Source organism: Poecile atricapillus, chromosome 21 (genome assembly GCF_030490865.1).
Source record: "Poecile atricapillus isolate bPoeAtr1 chromosome 21, bPoeAtr1.hap1, whole genome shotgun sequence".
Classification (NCBI taxonomy): Eukaryota; Metazoa; Chordata; class Aves; order Passeriformes; family Paridae; genus Poecile; species Poecile atricapillus.
In genome coordinates, this window is record NC_081269.1 from 5,039,287 (window position 1) to 5,057,337 (window position 18,051).

Below are 18,051 nucleotides of genomic sequence, written 5' to 3' on the forward strand. Positions count from 1 at the left end.
GTATTTTCAAAATAAAAGGGCCATTCAAGAAAAAGCACTAAAATATTTGAGAAAATTTAGGGGCTTTTCCAAAATATTTTTAAAAACTGGGCATCAAATATTCCATGTCAAATTTTTGTTCAATAAACTAACAAATAATTCTTTAAATGTTCTTTATGTTTTTGTGAGTAAGTATGAGCTAGTTAAGGTAAATTATGTACTTTATAAAGTATTTTCATGTTAGTCTAGTATTCAAAGGACTCTGCTTGTTATTGTCAAATCAGGAACGAATCTTTTGCCCAGTCTTGTTTTTGCAAATAAATTTACATCATCAGTATTGTAATGAAATCAAAGCAAAGGTGAGGATGAAGACTTCCTTCTTCCATAGTATTTTATTTTGGATAAAAAACCACATATTCAGATGTCTTCTTAAGTACAGATTATCTTAGTGTTTGGCTCCCTGTGCTTTGTCCTTCCAGTCAGCAATAGAAATGTTGAATTCTCTGGTCAGTTCAGGACATCTGTGTAGGCTGATCTGCTAAGAATGTGGTCAACTACTGAGCTAGCAGCTGACAGCAACATCTGAGAGCAGAAGAAGGAAATATCTCCAGTGATTGTCATGCAATCACCTAAATTCAGCCCAAGCATCCTCACTAAGCCAAATTCCCTCACCTCCATGGGCACTTCAGCTTGGTCAGACCTGGCCACTCAAGGTGGCTTCTGGAATGGAGATGCTCTAGGATTTGTTTGCCCATGTACTGTGTCAAATGAAGGGAAAAATAACCTTCCATCACTTACAAAGGACAGATGATCAGCATTCAGATGGGTTTGCCTGCATTCTTGCTGCAAAACGGGCAGGTCCCAGCAAGAATTAAAAGGAGGTTCTACCACACACCTCCAGCCAGAGACTAACCTAGTTTTAAACACTTCAAAGCATGTGTTAGAGGGGGGTTTGTGTGGAAAGGGAAGAAGGAAAATTAAGCTGAAAACACAGGTAAGAGTTCAGGGTTTGCCTATACGGCAATTAACCCATAATAAAAATGGAGCTTGGCATTCTCTGCAAGGTACTGCCTCTGAAATGTATCATTATTTCCTTCCCAACTCTGACATGCACTTCTAGGAGACAGCAGGAATTTTTGTCAAGGCCAGGTTACCCTCTTTTTTTAACTAAAGTTGCAAGCTTTCATAAAAGGCTTCCAATCTAAGAGTCTAGCTGCATATTCAGATGTACCAAGCAAGTATGAAGTAGAGTTTGTACCAGCTCAGCTGATGCCAGGGAAAATCACATCACTGCACCTTGGTCTTTATGGGCAGCAAAACCACATTACTGCAGTCAGCCCAGTACATAATTCTCAAGACTTCAATATGCAAAGACTAATTTAAAAAGCCCAAGGAGACACAGGAGAGTGATGGATTAAAGGCAGAAGATCATGCGCTGTGCACAGACCCTGTGTTCTGTTTGACCCTCAGAGGGACACGCCTTACCTAGGGGTACAAGGCCAAATCATACCAAAATAGATTCCAAACCCAGGGTTTAACTAATTTGCTATCTAGGCCAGGAAACAGTTCTGGAACACATTTAACACAGTTTAATCGCATCAAATCACAGCTGGCCCAGAACTGATTTTAACAACTGTCAACTGCTCCTTGGAACAGGCAAAGCCAAAAAGAAGATCACAGCACACAGTTTACAAAGTACACAGAGACAACCCAAACATCCAGAGCAGCAGCAGCAAAGCAAGGCACATTCAAATCCCATGATCTTTATTCAGATTGGGTTACAAGGAAGTGGGAACTGGGAGGAGTTAATGTTAGTGACAACTGCAAGCCAGAACTAAAGGAGAAACATGTTGCACTGCCACAGAGACACAGCTTGAGAAATCCTAGTAACTGGTGGAGAAAGTTATTGCACTACTTACTGGATACCCGTGGCCTATTTGAGAAACAGCACTAGCAAAAATAACCTCTCCTCTCATCTCGGCTGGAGAGGGAGGGACATTCAACAATTAAAAGGGGACTGAGGTGGGAAATGAGAATTACATATTAAGAATAGTGAAGGAGGCAAAAATAACAAACGTGCAATAGCAGATGAAATTCTTTCCAAGAAATCTCAGTACAACATTTCTTTGGGCATGGGCTCATGGGTCTGTTACTGCCCTTGAGCAGTAGAATGTCAGGGAAGAGGAAAGATTGCAGGGTGCTTGGAAAACAGTCTGAACACATGGATGGGGAGTAAGCCAAAAGTGTTACAACAAATGGTCCCTACCCTTTCAACATATTTGCACATGCATATTCCTCTTTCCCATGCTCCTGGATCCCAAAGCTTTCCAGACATCAGAAATCAGCCAGACCAGAGTGAACTGAAGCTGAACCAGCAACACAAAGAGAAGGACTGATCCTAAGGACCTAATCCCTCAAAATCTGTGTCTAGCAGTGCAAGGCTAAAAGAAATTTTAAAGTTTAGATGAGCTAAGTGTAAGGCTGAAAGCAATTATCCACATTTTAAAAGTTCAAGTGTAATACATATTGGCTTTCAGTCTAAAGCTATAGCAAAAGTCTCTGAGATTAATGGTAAACATCAAAATTTTATTTTCAAATATGGACTGACAAAGCTGACATGCAATAAAAGCTTCCAATGAAACTCACAGGCACTGTTCCCCAAAATTCTGATAGGAGGCTGCCCTGTAAACATGCTGCATTCAATGAGCGTAGGAGAAAACTGTTTTTATAAAATTACATCTCACTCTAAAGAAAATATTTGCATGGCTGTAGCCAGGAGTGTAATAAGGGTCATTGGAAGATCACAGGCACAGAAAACTGAAGAGCCTGCCAGCATTAAGAGTTTTGTGACTTTTACTTTTTTTCCTCAAGATCTAACTTTTCCCCCAAACAAAACACTTCCAGCCTTTTCCATCCTAAGGACAATACTCAATATGTAAATTTCATGCTGTCACCCAATCCTGACCTCTGAAGAAAAATCAAAACTGTTTCCAGACAGGCAATACAGCAGGCAAAACTTACAATCTACTGTCCAGTTGTATTAAGAAGCCACCATCACTCTAACTCATGTTGGACTGTCCTCACCAACCCCTAAGAGAAAGAAAACCTCACCTCCAAGCTATAGGTGTGTAACTAATGCTGTAGATCTGTCCTCAGCAAGCTCTGATTAAACTGAACAAACTTCTCTGTTTAGACAAAACTTACTGCTGCTTTGGCAATTTCATGCTATGTTTACAGTGGCTACCTTGCCTTTTCTTCTGGCAAAGAAACAAAGATTTAGCAGAATATGAAAAAAAAAAAAATCAAGAGAAATAATGCACTGATTTCTGATTAAGTATTAGAAGTTCTTAATAGCTTCCCTTCCATAATTTAAAAAATACTGTAATTCCAGTGATCATCAAATATTTGTTAAAAAATTCTTTTAAAAACCATGCTTGGAGCCCCCACTGTGCTGGCTAATGTCCATTGTGTTTCTAAGGGCCTTCAGAAAGTATTCCCTCCTCCATGTTCTGTACTGTAAATGAGCACTGAGGCAAGGAAAGTGTGTAAAAGTCTACTCTGCTTTTAAACAGCTCTATCTTTTACTACTATATTCTGCACATTTCTTCCCCTCAGACACTTTGCACTTAACCTCTGATTTCATGTTTTTATATTTTAATTTTTTTCACAGGAAGTGATCTCCCTCTGGAACTTCACATGAGGGGATTAGTGATTTTCTTACCCTTTGTCCACTGAATTTTTTTCAGTCTCTTCTCCACAGAGAAATCAATGTATGATCAGTAATGCCTCAGCATGTTAAAGGACAATAAAAACAAAGAATCCTGAAACCTAACCACTACAAGTTTAGCAAAAAGTGCCACGAGCCACCTCTGTCTTTAAACTTTATTGCTGGCTGTGGTGCAGCCCAGTCCCTGGGGTTGACTCTAACCTCACCTCACTGTGCACTGAGCCATTTCAGACCACCAAGCTGACACAAAACTGTATTTTTCCTTAGTTTAGCTTTCTGCTTGAGCAGGGTCAAAAAACAGAGCCAATGGAATGACACATGGAGAAGCAGGTGGAGGACAGGACTGCACATCTCAATCAACTTCCAGCATAAGGGGAACTTGCCAGAGAGCACTGCACACAGCGAGGCTTCATCCTGCACAGCGTCCATCCAGAATGAGCACTTTGTGGAGAAGAGCAGGACACACTCAATATCATAGAAGAAAGGACAGATGTGGGTCTCAGAAAGTATTAAATCATCCTTCTCTGTCCTGTTACAGGCAAGTCTGTCCCGAGCATGGTTAACTAGGAGAGGACATAACTGAAACCTGGCTGTCAGACCAAGGAAACTTTCCAGTTCACATATAACTCCACTCCAGGGTTGTACTTCAGCTCTTTCCTTTGTCCAGGTTCACAAAAGGAAATAAAAGTAAATCCTTGACACTACACAGCATACTTGAACAGGAAAAAGGTAATGGCCACACAGCACCACTGCCATTCAGAAGTCAAGAGCGTGGCTCATGCCTGGTAACACCGAAGATTTTTATAATTTCTAGTATGCACTTCAATCTAACAGTATGTTGTTTACATGATTTTAATATGAGTAGGAACACAACAGAAAATGCTTCTAAGATAGGATCTTAGTGATTACGGAAGTGTTCTCCAAAACACACTGATAATGGAGTAAGACAAGTGGTATTTACCATAGCTTCCTCACCACTTCCGGATCACAAAGAGAGCCAGATAAATCCTAATTATCTTCTTACTTGACAAAATACCTATACTGTCAAAAAAACTTCTATGAGGCATATTTTGCAAATGACCTTACTCCCTATGAAGTTAGATCAGAACTGTATCTGTGCAGAAGTGACAGAGACAAGAGACAACAGCAGCAGGACATCCAGCCTGTCTTTGCTAGAAAGAGAATTACACCTGAAAACCAAGTACCTGGAAACCACCTAATGTGCTGTTGAGTATGCAAGGGTTGTGTCAAAGTGGAACTCACTACTGCAGAGTCAGCTACCTACAACATCTTTAAAACAAATCTCTGAAATTGCTGCCATATCTATTGTTCTCTACAAAACATCCTCATTACAGGAAATCCACTACTAGGATACATCTGAAGATGTAATTATTAGTGTGATATTTGCTTCTCTTCTAATGAATCTCACCAAGCATAAAACCTGAGACTGTCTTACTACTCATTAAAAACATGTTATTCTGGAGACAAAAACTGGTGAATAGAGCTAGAGATGAAAACTGCACAACTGGAAATGTTATTTAGCTGGAAGTAAACATTTAAAATTCTTCAGTTTAGCTTACACTGGAATTTAACAGCAGGGCACAGACAACTTTTTCAAATAGTCTAACTTGAGGCGTAAGCCACCTTATCTGTACATAATTTTAATGCCAACATCTGGTCCCATACAGGCAACACTTAATTCAGTCTAGTTAAAAAGAAAAATAATATCCAACTATCCAAAGAGTTTTTACTTCAGCAGGATTAAAATTAAGCTGTTCTATCAGAATCACCTTCTTTTCAGTGAAATATTGTTAATTGAGGAACAAAATATCCTCTCAAGTTCAAAGGACAAATTGAGGTTCAAGTTTATCAATGTATTTCAGTCTACAGATAAAAGGAAGAGGAGTCCTAAAAATGGCAAACATACCAGTCAGAACTAGGCCAATGTTGTGGAGAATCTAATATGAAGGCTCAAACCAATCGTTGATTAGGTTTGCCCTTGGACATAAGTAGCAAAAACTATGACACACTATGTGGAGGCACAAAGGCAAGGAAAATGTAGGCTCAAAGTAGGCTCAAGAAAAGCATACCAAAAACTGCATTTATTGCAACAGAAGATGTTATTCAGTAATCCTGAAATATGAAAACAAACCTTCCCTAGTGTCCAAATGTATCCATTTTCCACGGTTTTCACTATTATGTGCTATCTACTAGAGCTGTTTTTCAGACACTGAAGATCTGAACTATATTGTCCAATTTTATACATAAATATATATATTTGGGGTGGTATTTTTGAAACGTTTCATCTGAAACATTCCAAGATGATAATCTTTATCCAAATACATAAAACACAAGCCATGTCAAACGCACTATAAATAGTATTAATAGTAAGGAATCAATAACATCCAAACCTTTAAGTATTATCTTATTAATCCGCCTTTGGTGTGCATGGGCACACTGCTGTAAGGGCTCTCAAAATGCAATAGTCAAAGGTGAAGGACACAATTTGTTCAACTAGTTAATGCAACTGCTATTTAACCAACAGAGCCACTAAAATGCCACCTAATGAAATACTCTGTACCATGATAAGCAGCAGAGACAAGCACGATAAACATGAAACGTTTTTCTAAGAAAATATATTAAAAGTCCTCAGGGCTGTTACCAATATTTTCTTCCAAAGGCATGTAAAGATCTACATTTGACAACAACCATTTTAATCTCTGGTTCTCTTCCCCCCCCATTTCTTGTACCGCGCCCAACACAATGGTACAACTGCATCTCCCAGGTATCGCCTTGATATTTATTTCTGCTTTCACAGTGACAAAGGTGAACTCTGATGCTCCAAAGATGCTTGCAGCAAAGCGGGGTGAGAGATATTTCTAACGACATACCCACACGCGGGTTACAGAAATCCAGCCTCCATGAGATGTTTTAATCTGACAAATTAAAATGGTTGGGAAACGCTATTTGGGTAACGGAATCGGCCGCCACATGCATTGCTGTGGGGGGAGCAATAAAAGGTCTTTAAAATAGGTCACTTTCAGCCAAACCCCACACCAGCACCGAACAAAATGGTATATACACTGAAAACTCACCGCTTGGGGAGGAGCGAGGGGCAGGGAGAAAAAAAAAATATTAAAGGGTAAAAAAAATAAAAGGGCATAAATCCGCGCGGGTCTCCGAGGGACCCACGACCCCCTCTGGGGATCGGGGCTCGGCCGGCGGAGCCCCCGGGGGAGCCGCAGACAAAAAGGGCCGCGGCGCTGGGCACGCCTGGCCGCGGGGCCGGCCCCGGCCCAAGCCCTGGGCCTCCGGCGGCCCCTGACAGCGGGGAACACCCCTCCGCCCGCGGCCGCCCCTCCGCGGGAAGCGCCATTTCGCCGCCCGCTCCCCCGCCGGTGCTCGGCGGCGGCGGCCCCGACCCTGCGGCACTGCCGCAGAGCGCAGCGGGGGAGGCGCCGGCCCCACCGGGCCGCCCCCCCCACCCACCTCCTCCCGCACCCTCCCGGGGCCGCCCCGACCGAGCCCCCCGCCGCGCTGCCTGCCTTACCCTCCGCCGCAGCCGGGCTGGGAGCGCCGGTCGGCCCCCCGCGGAGGAGGAGGAGGAGGAGGAGGAGGAGAAGGAGGAGGAGCGGGGCAAGGGGCGGCGGCCCCACGGGGGGAGGCGCCCCCGGAGGGGCGTCGGGCCCGGCCCCCGCGGGTGCCCGGGCGCGGCGGGCACAAAGGCGGCGGGGCACGGCACCTAAGATGGCAGGGCGGATGCGGCGGAGCGCTCAGTCGCCGCCACCGCCGCCGCCACCACTACCGCCGCCGCTGCCTGGGCCCCGCTCGCCGAGCCGCGGCCAGGCCGCGCCGCGGAGGCGCGGCGTGCGGGAGGGCGGGCGGCGCCGGCCGTGCCGCCGCGGCGGAGCGGGTCCGTGTGCCGGGCCGCGATCGCTGCCGCCGCCCCGCCGCCACCTCCCCTCAGCGCCGCCCGGGCTCCGGCTGCGCCGCCGCCGCCGCTCCGCGCTGCCCGCAGCCAGCGGCCCCCGCCCGCCCCTCTCGCGAGATTTCGCCGCCCTCTCCCTCCCCCCCCACCACCGCGGCCGGCGGGAGGGGCTGGGGGCGGCGGGGGGAGCAGGGGCGGGGCCGGGAGGGGGCGGTGGAGGGGCAGTGGTGGCGCGGGGGCAGGCGGGGCCGCGTGGGGAGGGGGCGGCGGTCTGAGGGGTCCTGGGTGTGAGGGGATCGGTGGGGAGAGGTCGTTGGTCAGGTGGGCTCTTGTGAGAAGGGGGTTAGCCGGCTGTGAGGGCTTTTATGAGGAGGAACCTTTGGTGTGAGGAGCTCTTGGGGAGGGCTCGTTGGTGTGAGGAGAGAGTAACCAGCTGTGACGAGTTTTGCCAGGAGGGATTTTGGCATGAGGGACGGTTTTAGGGGACAGGTGAGGGGTTGCTGAGGGATAGGAGAACAAGAGAGAGCTGCCATGTCGGGGTGCTGAGGGGAGTTTGGGAAAGAGGTTTTGTGGAAGCCCCATGTGGGACACTGAGGGCGGAGAGGGGCCTGAGGGAGAAGATGGTGCAGAGCTGTTGCTGAGGCCATTTGAGCTCGGCCACGGTTTTGGGGGGCAGCAGGCCTGAGGAAAGGTGTGGGGGAATAGAGACATGGGTGCCTCAGGAATGGGGTACATGTGGCCTGGACATCGGTAGGGAGAAGAGGGGTAGGAGAGAGGCCTGGCATGGGTGGCAGGGGACAGTGGGTTTGGGGCAGGCTGGCTGGAGGACATGGAGCCTAGTGGAGCTGCCTGTGGCCAGGAGCAGCTCAGCTACAGGCAGTGAGGAGGTGGTAGATGACTGCTCTAGTGCAAGTGCCCTCACCAAATGGGTGTATTTCAGCCTGCCCTTGGCCAAGCTGTATCTAGGTTGTGGCCAGAAGAGGGGAAAAAAATCTCATGGGCTGAGCACATGGTCTTCTAAACTGTACTCTTGGCTCTCAGTGGTGGGGTGTTGAACTTGGTAGGTTGTTGAGCCTTTGTGTGCTTTGGTATCTCCATCTACGAAGCAGAGATAACAGTTAGATTCATGCAGGGATTAATTATCGCATCTTGTAGTAACGTGTTTGTTTATTTGTTTTTACTGTAGATTACAGCTGGAGGAATTCTAAACAGTCCACTTCTCCTTGTCATGGTGTTTGGGCGCATTGTGCTCGGGTCTGAACAGAGGAAATCACTGAGGTCAGTCTCCCTTGTGTTTATAGTTGCTTTCCCTTTCAGGAGTATGGGGACAAGGAATCATCAAAATAACAATTTGTACTGACATTCTGATAATAAATGAATAGAAACAGTTACATAAGACACAAAGTTTGTCAAAGGTGTTTGTAGGGGTGGCTTCCGCTTTTGACTTCAGAATTACACTGAAGGCACAGTGCACTCTGTTATAAATTACCTTGCAAATACTAAATTTTGAGATGTCCCCAGTATGAAATAATACAACTCTGTAAATCCAGTATTATTGCTACTGCTGAAATAAAACAGATGAAACAAACTTTCTTATTTTCCACATAATCTAACAGATATTTTGTATCATAAGAAAGCTTTGTATCTAGCAGGTGTTGAGGTGGTGCTGGATATGATTTAAGTAAACTTTTCATTTACCTTTAGACAGGCAAAGCTACTGGGGACTGTTTAACCTGAGATGGGGGATGCCTGAGGAATGTTACTGGCCATGACAATTGTGGACCACATCTAGAGTTTTGTGAACTTGTCCCAAAGTGGCCTGATACTTTGCTTTTTCAAATCCCAATAGGAAAAGTGAGACAAATGTGGATCACTTCAAACATATGTTGTTGTGGGTATTGGGAGAGGCAAACTAAAGGTTTATCTGATGATCTCAACCTTGAAGTTGGCAGCTATGACAGGAAACTTGGTTTCATTCATCTGCCAAAGATATTTGTAGTGTATCATTTGACAAGTTAAAAGGCATTTTTGTAATGACACAAAAATAAAACCATCCACTTTCTGAAACTACAGTTTCTGTCTTGTGAAATATGGGAGACACCCCTCTGGGGAAATTAAGGGCATATTTGAAAGGTAAACATTTGTATTTTCAAATGTTGGAAGAACAGTGTTTAATGTGAATCTGCTCAGCGTGGCCTATTGATATTAATTTGGTTTCGTACTTGTTTTGACAAATTAGTGGGTATCATTTGCTTTTGGAGATAGGACAAAATGGAGCAGTAAGGGAGAGTGATCCGCCCACAGGGTCAAAAGGTGGAATTGGGAATCAGGTTCTTCTGAATCTTGATCTTGTACTTCTTCCTGCAGACAAATTGCCTGTAAAGCTCATGAATTATGAGAGCTAGTGAGGTCCATGGAGCTAACCCAGCAAATGCCAGCAGAGAGTCTGGGCCTCAGCTCATAGTAGTACACACATGAAGATAATGAGAGGTCTAGGTAAAAATCCTTAGTCTCTTAGTCTCTTGCAGAAAAATGTGAATAATGCTTTACCCTTAACTATCAAGTATTTTACTTGAAATGCTAGATCTGCATTTGATATGTATTCAGTGACTGCTTCAAAAATATACAGTGTATTCTGTGAACAGACTGTTTGGAAAAAGTTCACTGAAATTCTGAAGGAACAGCCAGTATGAAAATTATGTTTATTGTCGCCAGCTGAACTAAACAGCACATTTAGCTTTCCTAGTTCATCGCACTAGGCATGTTCTTGTTGCTTTCTCAAAAGACCATAGTAAGCATCTAGAAAGTTAGTTCAGCTTCATTTGCTAATTTTCTGATGCAAATTTAGTCCACTTAAAAAAGAACTAAACAGGTTTATATATGTCTACATCTGGGATTTGCACCAGTCGATCTGTCAAATAGCTATACCCAAAGTTAATTCTGTCTGAAGGAGGTGCCAGAACATCAATAAATAAATATTACAAATTGCCTAGCGGTTCAGCTAGACAGGCAGAACTGGTTTCAACACATTACTCCCAATGTGCTGCTGCAGAGCTGGTCCTGGAGTAGACCCATATGACATTGCAGTATGGACAGGAGCCTTAAGAGCATGCACCACCTCTCCATGATATTGTAGGAGCGGAAGTAGAGAACAATGCTAAGTCCAACGGAAACTGTGGCAAGAATTTATTCAAGGCACATTGTAATTGCTCGAGCTGGGAGTTTGGCCAGGACATTGGGGTTAACACCTCTGCTCCTTTAGAGGTGTCATAGTTTATTTTTTTTAATGACTTTTAAGTGATGAGAAACTCGCCTTTCTGTCTCAGCAGAATGACACCAGTTCAAGCAGTGTAAACTTCTTAGGGCAATATGAAGGTGTTGGTTCAGAACTAACTCAGAGCAGTGATGGGGCCTAGTACAGTAATCATTGCTTTATAAATACTTGAAGTAGATAAGAAAGATAAGAGTGTGATTAGGGCACAGTTTCAGGTGCTGTAATTACAGCCATGCCTTCCTCAGCCTTCAGTCCAAATGCTGCTTGAATCTGGCCATTTTTAAGCAAACAATTGTAAATTTTAGGAGAAATCGTAGAACTTGAAGCAGAGAAATTTGGTTATTAATTATATAGCAGTTGTGAACAGTAGTTACCAATGGGTTTTTTTGGGAAACTTGTCATCATACAAGCAGAATGTAATTTAACCAATTTGATTCCTTCATGCCTGTTGCTATATGACACAGAACGATTCACATGGACATGGTTCAGTGTATAACAGGGAAAAAGTACTTTTATTTTTCTGACTCTAGTATTTATATTCTCGACAATGTCCAGGGATTGGATAGTTAGGTTACTGCCTTCCCAATCACACTGTGCAAAACGTCCATCAAAAGACGTTTCTTAGAAAGAATGTATAAACATCCATGTTTATAGCTACTTTCCTGGGAAAGTAGAAACTATGAAAACAAGATCAGAAGGTTTAATTTTCAGGGCGACACATGCCATTGAGATTTTTAGAAAGTGTTCATTGTATGTATGACGTACCAATTTAGAAACTAACTTTCAGCTTGTTCTCTACTTGCAGAGAAGATAAGCACTTGTGTGTTTTAGTGAGTGACTAGTTGTGCAATGCACAAGTGAGGAATTGTTTTGATTTTACTAGCACATGAAACCTGCCATCATTCCTATAGTGCAGTTTGGGCCATTATTATGGGTTATGAGGTTATACAGGAAAAACATGTTCTAGAGAAAGGCTGGTCAAAATAAACGAGGTAGAGTCTTCCAGATTACAACAATCTGGTTTTGTATCAGTGATGTAAATGCTTGGGTGCATCCACTGGGATGAAGATACTGTGTTTGACAGTGTCCCTCTGACAGTTTGTGTTGTAAGGACAAAAATGAAGCAATACTCACATTATTACGTAACTGCTTTTGTATTCTACTACGACAATTATAATACTTCACTCTTCTCTTACATCTTATTAGATGCTCCTTGCTGTGCACTTATGATTGTTCCATGAGTTGAGTGGTTTTAGCTATTAAGAAATGGGGAGATGGTGGCATAAGAAGAAGTACTTGCCAAGGTCATATGGGAAATGAGTGTCAGAGACATAAACAGAATCTCAGCCTTCTGACTTGTCCCACTCTGCCCTCTGGGAAACCAGACAAAAGTGGAAAAGTGGCTTGCAGTGTGACTCAACAGCCTTTCCTTCCTCAGCCACTGCCATGATGGGCAATTACAAATAAATGCCAGTAGGTTATTCCCACCTGACTCAAACAGGTTTCCAAGGGACTCTAGGCAGCTTGTCTTCTGCTAGTGAGGGCTCTTTGATGGGTTTTTGCAATAAATGTGCTTTGAAATATTTTCAGAAGTTCAGAACTAACTGTTTTTTTAGGCCATGACAACTGAGTACAGGGAGAGTCTGTTCAGGTATCTCAGATTTTTTCCCAACAGCAGGCCTGGAGGGCGTTTTACTCTGGCATTGGTTCAGAATACCTGCAGTGGGTATAAGGATCAGTATTATGGAGTCCTTGATCTTGAAGAGTGACTGATGGAAAGAAGCAGCTCAGGAAAGGCCTTGGCTTTGGTCCTTGGATGGATGGGTAGGAAGAAGCCTTTGGCAGAGAAGGGAGAAAGGTGACTAATAATGTGAAACTGGGAGGAAACTCATTTCAGTTATGCAATCTGCTGGCTTGCTTTCTCTGAGGGAAGACACCTTTTGTTAGTTGTTCCACTGGCACTTGCTGCCCATGCTGTCTTCTGAATAGAAATCTAAACCAATTATTTGTCTGCTTGACTTAGGAAGCTTAATTTAGCTTTGCAGCAATGAAAATACAACAGCATTTAATTTCTTTGTTCTTTGTCTGCAGGATTTCTTCTAGATTTACTTTGTCTCTTCCCTTCATTATTGGTTCTTTTTCCTGGCTGTCCAGTAGTTTAGCCAAGATGACGAAAGTTTTTTTCTGCTGTCATGCACTTATTCCCCATGTCTCACTTGTTCCGTGGCTTTCTGTGTCCTTTTTGCCACATTTCCAAAGCTTCCATGGAGAATTTTCCCGTGGCGGTTCAAAAAGTCGCTGTTGTCTGGCCTAATCCTTCTCCACAGGTTTTCCCTCACAGCTGAGTCAGCAGAAGAAAGTTTGTTCTGTGGCTGACCCTGCTGGGTTAGTGCTGGCTATCTCAGCTCAGACCCAGCCCTGACAGTGCTGTGACTACCCTGGCCTTTGTCCTAGACTGGCTGGTGTAGGGATGTGTATTTACACCAGCTGACCGTGGTACAGGGAGGTAGCCTCTGGAAGAGCAGTTTGCTGGAGAGGATGATTGGAACTGCTGGACAAGTGTTGGTGGAACTCTCCTGACAACTCCTATATTCTGTTTAGCTTTGGTGGCTTTTCCAGTGACCTGCAATGCACAGCTCTGCTGTTGACCCTATCTGGATCTTGATATCCTGTTTTATAGACTTTATAGGTAAAACAACATTTTACATTGTTGTAAATGTGCTTCCAGGCGCTGATTCTTATAATCTGTAAAACAGTTGTGAAACTGTGGCCTTGCTCTTCAGCAATTCTGCAGTCGCCTATCTCTGAGACACTGTATTTCACCCTTGAATAAGATTCTAGACCAGAAAATGAGTTAGACTGCATACAGATTAATAAATGTGTTGCTAGTATCTCTGGCTACTGCAGCATGACTCACCCATCAGTGCTTGTCAGAGTCTGGCGTGACCTCATTGAAAGCTTCAACATCTCCTATGTGAAGGCAAGTTGTAATCCAGTGTGGGAATCCTAAATAGGTGGGAATGAAGTTCTGAGATTGTGATAATGCATACATCATAAACATCTCCCTGGAAATCAATTATGCCCTGACCAGGAATATTCTTTAAGATTTCTGAGGATCTCTTGGTGCTAAGCCTGCCTATCCCTGCTTTTATTTAAAAAAACACCTGTACTATTCAAGACAGCAACAGAAGTCAGTGCTGGTGGGAAAATTCAAGAGTCAATGGGACATATCAGGGAAGAGATGCTCTGTTATTTCCAAAGACAAGAAAGAGCTGATGGTTCCTTTTTATTTATCACAGCTTCTAAAGAATTTTGTTCTTTATTTTTTTTTTTCCTATGTCAGTAATGGGGCTTCTGGTACACAGATATCTGCTGCTACTTGAACTGAAAGGGAAATCCCTGGCTGTTGGTCTGGTTGCTGTTCTTAGGACCTGTGAATGTCTGCTCCTGTTTTGCTGTAGGTAATTTTTGTATGTGGCAAAGTTTTCTGTGTCATCCTGGAAGCTTTGTCCATAAGTAGCAAGAGTTATGGTCTCTTGGTTTCTCAAAGCTACAGCTCCTCACTGGTTCCACAGACCTGCTTTGTCACAGAGTGTCAGTAACTTTGTAGAAGTCACTGCATCCTCTGCTGTGCTTGGGATGAACTCTGGCACCTGTCTGAATGTAGGTACGTCCCTCCTGCAGATCTGCTTTTCCTGTATGAACTTTGACTTGGTGAGTTTCTTTTCTTACCCTTTGCCTTAGGTAGATGGTAGCATGACTTCTGCATTTCTTAATACTGTTTTATCTTGAGTCTGGGAACATGGATCATTATTATTTTAGGGCGAGGGAAGAGGGCAAAAATCCTGTTCTGAGTAGATATATGTTACATTCCGGTCCTTCTTTAAGGAAGGTGTAGCAGATCACAGAATCAAGGCATGCATTTCCTTTGTAAGGAAAAGATAGGCAACCTTAGGCCTTTTTATCCATGATTCCTTACAGACAGAGATAAGACAGGTACTTTTTTGTGAATCCATGGTGAAATAAGTTGATGAATCTGCCCATTTTCTAGTATTAAGCACTGTGCATGTGCACACAAAATACATCTAGTTCTAAAAAATAATGTCTCTAATGTTCTTTGTGCAGAGACCAGGGCCTGGATGATGTTTTGAGACTAGGCATACCTTTCCTGGATGATCTGATGGATCCACATTGTGATGCACTAGGATGTAAGAGATGGAAGCCCCATAGAAGTGCAATCCATGTTGCATTCATCTGTGGGGATGTTAGCTTAAATGATTGATCATATTTGAAGTCCTATTTCTTGATTTACGTCTTGATTTTTAGTATCTTTCTTTCACATAGTAAAGCATACCTGGGGTTCTAGTAAAATTCTCCTCCTGAATCAAGCTCAAACCTCATTGCTGCTCCCTGCCTTCAGCTGGAAATGGACAGACAACATTTGTGACTGAATATCCTGAGTCACCGATTCCCAGCTGGCATGTGCACTGCAGTTCCATCTCTTCCTTTCCGACTGCTCTCCCTAGAGGAGATTGGGAACAACTGCAGTCGTCAGCTCCAGCGTGGTGTGTGTGCTTGCCGGGATCCACACAATTGGTGGATAACCCCTGTCTACGTCTATGGGGTGAGCTGCTTGTGATTTGTTACTGTATGCCTGGTGTTTCCACACCGGAAAATAGAACAGGTGTAGAAATATTAAAAAAAAAAAAAAATCAGTTTCTCGATATTTATTAGAAAAAATATCTGCATTGTGGAGATGGTGATAGGATCTCTCCATTGAATAATCTGTTGAGACAAGTGATGATGCCAATAGTGCTCTCACAATAAGATTGTGTGATAATGGATGAAAACTAAGAATCTAGAGAAATTATGAAAGGTGAAGTAGTTACTCCCTACACTGGCAAAGTTCTGCTACCAGGAGCATGGGTCCACCATGCAGGAATTGATAGATCATCGTGCTGTGTTTGTTATCCTATTTGTGCAGTGTCCCAAACAAAAGCTGCTTAAACTCAGCATGGAAATAATGCAACATGTTACTATGTTATTTCATCTGACCAAAATGTTTTCACTGTGTAAGGTTTGCTGCTAGTCTTGTGCATAGGTCTGGGGGAAGTTGAAACACAAAACACTTCATTGAGCTTTTTGATCCAACAGGTCTTGACATATTGCTGCTGGCCTCATCTCTGTGCCTGATCTGAACTGCGACAGTTCCATTCTGTCCTGCTAAAATAACAGCATATTAAACAATACCATTCTGTCCATGCCATTTCAACCTATTGACTAAAAATCTAAATTCTTATTAAGCTAATTTTAATTTACATGTTATAAGATATTAGTTAACGGTCAGCTAATTTTCCTGGCACAAAGTGTGCCAGGAAATTTTCCTGTGCAAATAATAATTTTCCTGTGCAAAGTGTGTAACACAGATTAGTGCTTATCTGGGACCAAATGAGTTAAACCAGCTCCTTCTGCTGAAATGCCCAGTGCAATACAGTGATGCTCTGCATATCAAATCTGTTTGCAACAGGTCACCAGTGTTTGCCTGGGACAGTTCATCCTGTTAGCAGGCACTGATCCGGCTGTGGAGGAGATATGTGGCTTGTGCTGATTCATGAAAGCAAGTGCAAGTTGCATCAGCGAAAAAAGGAGTGGCTCACCTTAGAAGCATTATGTAGGTATTAGTGTAAGAACTGTTAACAAACTACCTTTAGAAGAAAGTTGGGGGAAAAAATACATGAGAGAGACTTGGAAGTCTGACTTGATGAAATTCTGATTCTTTTTGCTGCATCAGGGGCTTGTTCCAAATGGGGAAGGTGTGGAATTGTTAACATCACTGAGGTGTCTTGGGAAAACATTCACTGTAGCTGCAGACAGCAATAATCCTAAGGCAAGTTTTCTAGGGAGGGTTGGATGACAGCTGTTCAAAAACTTTGATACAGTTTCTCTCTTTTTCCTTCTTTATAGATCTGACTCATCTGTCCCTGTCTTAAACACACCAGTTTCAGTTTGGGGTATTTTTTTCCTCCTCTCATTTACCTCATATCTTATATCCTTCAATATTCCTTTTGTATCTCTGGGCTTCATTCTATTAAATCCAGTTCCTTTGACTTTTACTTTGCCTGTGCTTTGCACCTGCTACAGAGCCCCAGCAAACTTGGCAGCCAACTCTAGGGCACTCCAGAGAAAACAACTGTCTAGACCAGGCACCTTCTGCCCAATGCCCTGGACTACCCCAGAGCTCCCAGGCATTACTCTGTATTCAGAGCAATATGTTGTTATGCAAACGATTCCTTTCTGTTCTTCCTCTTACCTCCACAGACTTACATGCACCTGACTTCTCAGCAGGCACTAGCCTAATGCTTATTGATCTTTTACAGAGGTCTGATTCAAAGGAAGATTTTATCAATCTTGTCTGGTGTTTTTGTGAACTCAATTGCACCTGCCTCCTCCTAAGGAATGAGGCAAATGGGAGTAAGGGAGCCCACAGAATAAACAATGCCTTCTGCAGAAGTGGAGATAGTGCAAGCTGGAGGCCATCACTGCAAAGGCCTTACAGAACCTCTGGTATCCAGCAGAATTCAGGAAGGTGTGTTACTCTTTTCTAAAAGGTCAGGAAATCAAATCTTGATCTAAAGAGTCCTATGGCATGGGAAGGGCACAGAAGCTTTAATGCAAAGTTGTAAGCTGTGCCAGTTCCCAGTTTAAGCCCCTGTTGCCCTAGGCAATCATTGAGCCTGTCAGCATCCTGCAGCTTTCGTACAGAGATGTGACCAAAATAGCTCCACAACTTTACAATGGCTTAAAATAGCTTGCAGGTCAACTTTTTTCTCAAAGGTGGTGGTGACATCAGGGGGAGAGCACTCTTGCTTCCTGTTCAGTGCAAGTAGAATTGGGTAAACAATTCAAAGCGGGGATAGCAGCAGTTTAGCTGAACAGCCTTGAGGAAAGAGGTGATAAGGGATGGGGAAAGGACTAGGGAGAGACACGCTAAAGTGGGCGGACCTGCTGCTGCTGGCCAAGTTAGTGTGCTTATACCCAGACAACTTCTCTCTTTGGGGTTTTGTTACCATGATGTCTGAGAGTTAACAGTCTGTTCCTGTCTCCTTGTGGCCCATGTCAGGATGTATCACTGGATGGGCTGGC

The 18,051-nt window shown here is 43.6% G+C and overlaps 2 protein-coding genes across 2 annotated transcripts in view; one reads left to right on the top strand and one right to left on the bottom strand.

Moving 5' to 3' along the window:
* TAOK1 (TAO kinase 1) overlaps nt 1–7,609 on the bottom strand; it is a 68,766-nt gene extending 61,157 nt beyond the window's left edge. The window contains exon 1 of the mRNA XM_058854508.1: nt 7,257–7,609. The gene's annotated coding sequence lies outside the window, so the exon portion shown is untranslated. The remainder of the gene's footprint in view (nt 1–7,256) is intronic.
* A 290-nt stretch (nt 7,610–7,899) lies between these two features.
* The window catches only part of NUFIP2 (nuclear FMR1 interacting protein 2), a 42,584-nt gene continuing 32,432 nt past the window's right edge, over nt 7,900–18,051 (top strand). The window contains exon 1 of the mRNA XM_058854518.1: nt 7,900–8,912. The gene's annotated coding sequence lies outside the window, so the exon portion shown is untranslated. The remainder of the gene's footprint in view (nt 8,913–18,051) is intronic.